The sequence below is a fragment of the Triticum urartu genome, chromosome 4A, assembly GCF_056163025.1.
Source record: "Triticum urartu cultivar PI428250 chromosome 4A, HENAU_Tu73, whole genome shotgun sequence".
Taxonomy (NCBI): Eukaryota; Viridiplantae; Streptophyta; class Magnoliopsida; order Poales; family Poaceae; genus Triticum; species Triticum urartu.
The window spans coordinates 388,508,041-388,514,798 of NC_141876.1; positions in this window are offsets into that span (position 1 = coordinate 388,508,041).

Here is a 6,758-nt window from a genome sequence, read left to right on the forward strand (position 1 = left end):
CGCGCCCTTCCGTCGATCGACGCCGCTGCAACCGCGTTGATCCACCTCGCCTCTGCGCTCCTAATCTTTCGCCGGCCACCTTGAGCCACCCGGTGAGCGCCGCTTCTTCCCCTCTCTTCGCGCATCTTTTCCATGCCCGTAGCCTAGCTGCTCCCCGTGTCCGGAGCTCGCCTCCGCGGCCGTGCCCGTCGTCGCCGCTATTCGGCTCAACCGAGCACATAGATGTGCTCGGCACACTCCCAGGAGGCCAACTCCGCCCCAACTTACCTTGCCATGCTCCCCTGCACTCAACCTCGAGCTCGCCCGAGACCGTCGCATGTCTGCTGCTGCGTATTGCTGCTCACCGGGCCACGCTCGTGCGTGCCCAGCCGTTCTTGGCCGAGTCCCGCGCCTGCCCCGCGCCCGCGCTGCCCATGTTTCGGCCGGTCGCTGCGCCCCGCTCGCGTTGCCGAGCTCCTATCGCTGCTGCTTTGCTTAATACTACTGTAGCTGCTGAATGTTACTGTAGCGCTGGCTAGCTCTGCTGCTGTAACACTGATTAGCCCTTTGTGTAGTTGCAAAACAACAGCAAAACAAATTTTATTATGAGAAATATTTATAGGGGTGTGTAGTACACTTGACAGGGTTCAATTCTTTCCATTGGACCAAATTCAAAAGTTGCCTGAATTAAATCCTACAAAAATCACAAAATGACATCTTATGTTGATAACTCCTAGCCTACTAACTTGTGTGTGCTATGTGTGCGTCGTGCACATGGCCGGAGTAGTGGCCGGTCCTTGCTTAGATTAGTACTATTAGGTGTTAATTAATGACTAGAATAGTCTATGTATAGATGACATGTGGCCCCTTTTGTTCAAAAAGCCTAATCAATAGTTTGTGCCAATGACAAGTAGGGCCCAATGCGATGTTCATTGGTTGACTAGTAAAGGTGTTGACTGAGTCAACCCAGTTCCTTGACCCCATCTGTCATTGAGTGTGACTAGCCCCTGCTGAGTTAAAAAAACATTTCACTGTTTATATTCGAATTAAATAAATTAAAAAAACCCTTTAAACTTTGGAAATTCGTAGAAAATAATCCGTAACTCGGATGAAAATGTTTTCTACATGAAAGTTGCTCAGAAAGACGAGATGAATCCGGATACGCAATCCGTTCGTCCGTCACACGTCCCTAGCATAGCGAACATGCAACTTTCCCTCTCCGGTTCATCTGCCCGAAAACGCGAAACAATAGGAATACTTCCCCGGATGTTTCCTCCCTTCGCCGGTATCGCCTATCCCTACGCTAGGTCACCCCTAGCACAACGTATTGCCGCGTCTTGCTTTGTGTTACATTTGATTGCTCTGTTATTTATTGTTTTCCCTCTCCGTTACTCCTTTCCGGTAGACTCCAAGACCGCTGCCGATGTCCGTGTGTTCGACTACATCGAAGATGACCCCTCCTTCTTGCTAGAGCAACCAGGCAAGCCCCCCTTTGATCACCAGATATCGCCTACTCTTCTCTATACCGCTAGCATTAGAGTAGTGTAGCATGTTACTGCTTTCCGTTATTCCTATCCTGATGCATAGCCTGTCATTGCTACTACTGTTGTTACCATTACCTGCTATCCTACTGCTTAGTATAGGATGCTAGTGTTCCATCAGTGGCCCTACACTCTTGTCTGTCTGCCATGCTATACTACTGGGCCGTGATCACTTCGGGAGGTGATCACGGGCATATACTATATACTTTACACAGTTACATTACCTATGGTACTGTTCGGAGTTGGGGGCTGAAGGGGCAGGAGGCTCCATCCCGGTAGAGGTGGGCCTGGGTTCTTGACGGCCCCCGACTGTTACCTTGTGGCGGAGCGACAGGGCAGGTTGAGACCACCTAGGAGAGAGGTGGGCTTGGCCCTGGTCGGTGTTCGCGGATACTTAACACATTTAACGAGATCTTGGTATTTGATCTGAGTCTGGCTATTGACCTATACGCACTAACCATCTACGCGGGGACAGTTATGGGCACTCGACATCGTGGTATCAGCCGAAGCCTTCGTGACGTCAGCGACTGAGTGGCGCGCGCCGGATTGGACCGTAAGCCTGCTCTTGTATTAAGGGAGCTAGTTCTGCTTCCGGCCACGTATGCAACGTGCAGGTGTGCAATGGGCGATGGGCCCAGACCCCTGCGCCATAGGATTTAGACTGGCGTGCTGACCTCTCTATTGTGCCTAGGTAGGGCTGCGATGTGTTGATCTTCCGAGGCCGGGCATGACCCAGGAAAGTGTGTCCGGCCAAATGGGATCGAGCGTGTTGGGATATGTGGTGCACCCATGCAGGGAAGTTAATCTATTCGAATAGCCGTGATCTTCGGTAACAAGACGACTTGGAGTTGTACCTTGACCTTATGACAACTAGAACCGGATACTTAATAACACACACCCTTCCAAGTGCCAGATACAACCGGTGATCGCTCTCTAACAGGGCGACGAGGAGAGGATCGCCGGGTAGGATTATGCTATGTGATGATACTTGGAGGACTTCAGTCTACTCTCTTCTACATGCTGCAAGACGGAGGCTGCCAGAAGCGTAGTGTTCGAAAGGACTAGCTATCCCCCCTTATCCCGGCTTTCTGCACTTCAGTCCACGTATAATAGCCTTATTCCAGTTGATACCAATGCATACATATGTAGTATAGCTCCTTGCTTGCGAGTACTTTGGATGAGTACTCACGGTTGCTTTCTCCCTCTTTTCCCCCTATCCCTTCTACCTGGTTGTCGCAACCAGATGTTGGAGCCCAGGAGCCAGACGCCACCTTCGACGACGACTCCTACTACACCGGAGGTGCCTACTACTACGTGCTGCCCGCTGACGACGACCAGGAGTAGTTTAGGAGGATCCCAGGCAGGAGGCCTGCGCCTCTTTCGATCCGTATCCCTGTTTATGCTAGCCTTCTTAAGGAATACTTGTTTATCTTATGTCTGTACTCAGATATTGTTGCTTCCGCTGACTCGTCTATGATTGAGCTCTTGTATTCGAGCCCTCGAGGCCCCTGGCTTGTAATATAAAGCTTGTATTATTTTAATTTGTGTCTAGAGTTGTGTTGTGATATCTTCCTGTGAGTTCCTGATCTTGGTCGTACACATTTGCGTGCATGATTAGTGTATGGTCAAATCGGGGGCGTCACAAGTTGGTATCAGAGCCGACTTCCTGTAGGAATCCCCCTTCCACACTCCTTGGCCGAAGTCGAGTCTAGACATTGCAAATTTTTTACTAACATGGTTGTGTGCCTTACGGGTCCACGTCGCCATTCGGATGGTATTAGGATCTTTTACTCCTCGATCTATACTCTGGGACTCTGATCTCTCTTCTATTCGGGTTAAATGGTTTTACTAAATCTGACTCTAGGTTCTCGTAACTACTCCTTCCGGAGAGCCCCTTATTACAGATGATCGCATGCTGCATCAGAAGATTCCGAAGATACTCTTAGATGTTCTCTCAAGACCCTTGTGCCCATCGCTTTTGCAATTCACTTTCATTGATAAACCCCTATGGATAATCACGTACACTTTCCATTTATAATCATTCCCTGTTGATCTTGTTATTACAAGATACCCCCGAAGTTTTCTCTATGGTTTCAAGAATACTTTGTGCCTACTGCCTTGCAGTTCTTTGCCACCTAATACCCTTACGGATAATTTTCTCGCACTTAGCGAGTATCCGCTCATCGCAGTTGATTTATGTATTTCACAAAGGTCTTTGAAATGCTATTCGATCTTTCAAAAATCCTCAACGGCTTATTGCTCTTGAAATTCTTGCTTGCTTGTGTTATGGTTAATCCCATAAGTATAGTAATCTTATTGGCATCCTTTGCGACTATCATTTTGAGCCCGTTGATTCAATAAGTGTGAATTCTCGCAATCCTCAACTAGATCCTAGAATTCATTCTTTCGGCTCAGACGCCATTTTAAGCATGAGCTGGATCTCGACCAATCAAACTGCCATCGAATGTACCCTAAGGCTATTAAACTTATCCATCCCTAATCAGAGCATTGCTTCTTATCCTTTGTCTTGGAATTCATAATTTCTTTGCATTTGAGCTTTGAGTTAGTCAGTTGTTTCTGTATTCCAATGTCTTTGCATTGATTCTTCCTCTGGTTGTGTGCCGATACTCACATCAGATCCTTTGTGGACCACCAGATCCCTTATTGGATTTTGTCCGACAACGTCCTTCATATTCAATAAACTTGTGGGGCTTTCCTCGGATACATAATGCCTTTGGTAAAATTGTATCCCCTACTTTTGTCAACCATGCCCTGGTCCCGAGCTTGAGTTATTCGCTCCTGAAGCTTGTGGTATATGTTTCTATGATGCCCCGATGGGTTGAACCTATGCCTTCCTTAATCTATGTGATCCTGAAAAATTTCACATGTCATACTTATCTGGTATTGCACCAGGTAAAAATGTCAACAACTAATGTCATTTTCGAAAAGCGAGAGGTGAATGGAAGGTTATGCATTGAGGAAATGGGAGTCGACCTTGAACCTTTGTGTTCATTCCCATGGACACGATGTAGATCCTATCATGGAAGCCTCTTGTAATAATAACTATTTCCTTGATTTAATATCATTTGATATCTGTGAATTGGTCCTTTGCAATCGTGCTTCCGATCATATTTTCTCCTTGATTCCATTTCTCGGACTAGTTAAAGCACTTGTCTTCTGCAGATCAATGCACCCCTGCAACCTCTATTATGTTCTACCTTCGAGTATTACCCCGTGGTATCTTGATAAAATCACAGAACCATATTACTTCTTGTGAGTTCTTCTTCAAGTATTATTTCTCACTGATTTCAATTTTTCCCTGGGTTCTGAGTTGTTAGGCACTCAGGGACACCGATAGTGAATCGAGTCTGAAATCCGATTCATTAACTCTAAGTAATTTCCGTTGCTTATGAGTTTAATAATCCTTCAAGTCATTCCTAGCCCGATCGGCTATATCATTATCATGCTAAATTTTAATTGTGCTACCTGGTCCTTTTCATGGAGCACAATTCTCGACGATGAGCTAAGCTTACGTCGATTTTCCTCTTCATATCATTTCGGATTGAACCGCAAGCTTGATTTCGAGTTTGTGTCGTAACCATGGTTCCAATAACCTTCCGCTTATCATTCGTTTGACTTGAAGTCATCATCGATCGATTACACCTTCATGAAATCTCTCGACAATTGTGTCGCGATCATCATTAACCTTCTGAACTCTTTCAGGATATCAATCGAATTCATGATGGGAAATACCATCCTTGCCCCTCGATGATTTGTGTTATCATCGACCACCTTATTGCCTTCCGTTCAACACAAACTTGTTCGTGTTTCGTGTTGTCCCTTGAGATCCATGCTATCCAGCAATTGTCCTTCTTTACCTTGAAGTATTAACATCTGTTATGTTAAGAATGTCGTGAGAATTTCTCCACCTCTTGAGAATTCTTGATATATTATTACTTCTCGCCATATCCGTTCATTCCTTAGTCCCTCCCTGTTGTTTCTAACCGGAATACCGACAACTGGACTATGATGTGTGAATTCAAAACTTCTAGCAACCCTATTGTTTGAAGTTAATGGTCGATATTTCATTCTTACACCATTGATTATCGAATCACCATTCTAACATTGGTCATGCTACCTAAGTCCATATTTCGGGTGCACCTTTCAACCAATGTTTAACTTGGTATGTTTTCCTCGAGCATACCTCATTATATCATTTGATCTAACAAGTGTTATCTCTTTGTTCACATGATTGTGGAAATCCATCTTTTTGGAATTCTCGATGAATGGTCGCTGAGTCTATCAGCCACCCCCTCATCCTCTCCTTGGTTTAATGATGATGAACCCTTGTCTCGGAACTCACTTCCATAGTCATTTCCCGAGAATCTTACATTGTCATCTCGTCAGTTGGTGTTGCACCTTTTCTTCTCAAGCATCCTGACGCTAATCGAATCTGAATCTCGGTCAGATATGATGGTTGGAACATTTTCCCAAGAGTTATAGCACTGGTCTTTTATGACCCGGTAAGGTGATGGCATGCCCAGCACACCTGGCCGGATGACCTGCTGTTATAGTTTCCATTTTAGTAAGGTTATCCATTCTTCCATGAGGAAATTGTAAGACTTATTCTATAAGTTGTTCCTGATGGATCCTTTGTGTATCCATAGCCTGATCTTTACCTGATGACCATGTCAAGGCTATCTCGAAGCATGTCTGTGGTACTTCGAATTTCAACAAGAACATTTGAAGCCAATGCTAAATGTTTCTTGCTAAATTATCTAAACACCGTTGTATGCGTAGTGTCATGAAATTTCTCTCCCCTTACCAAAAGGGTTTTCTACATGATATCCTGCCACGGATACCATGCTCTGCTTGTCCTTGGGAAGGATATATCCCTGAATTATATGACTAAAACACATTTTTCCTTTCCATCGCCGGATTAATCTGATAATCATATGTCCTTTCCATTGTTTGGTTTAACCTTTCTTGAGGTCTATATAATCTAAGCAGCATTATTCTACTGCTTATGTAAACACCTCGGTGTACAACTCTGTCAGCAAGACCCTATTACCATTGTTGATGACATTTCGGTGACCACCGGTGGACGAGAACTTTGCCTATTGGTCTGCCTCGTTTAACGAGCAGGAAAATGGTTCTCTTTGTCCCTCGCCCTTGGTATCAATGTTGTTGCCGACATAGCTGACAGGCTATCCTCTGACATGCCTTGCTTACATGATC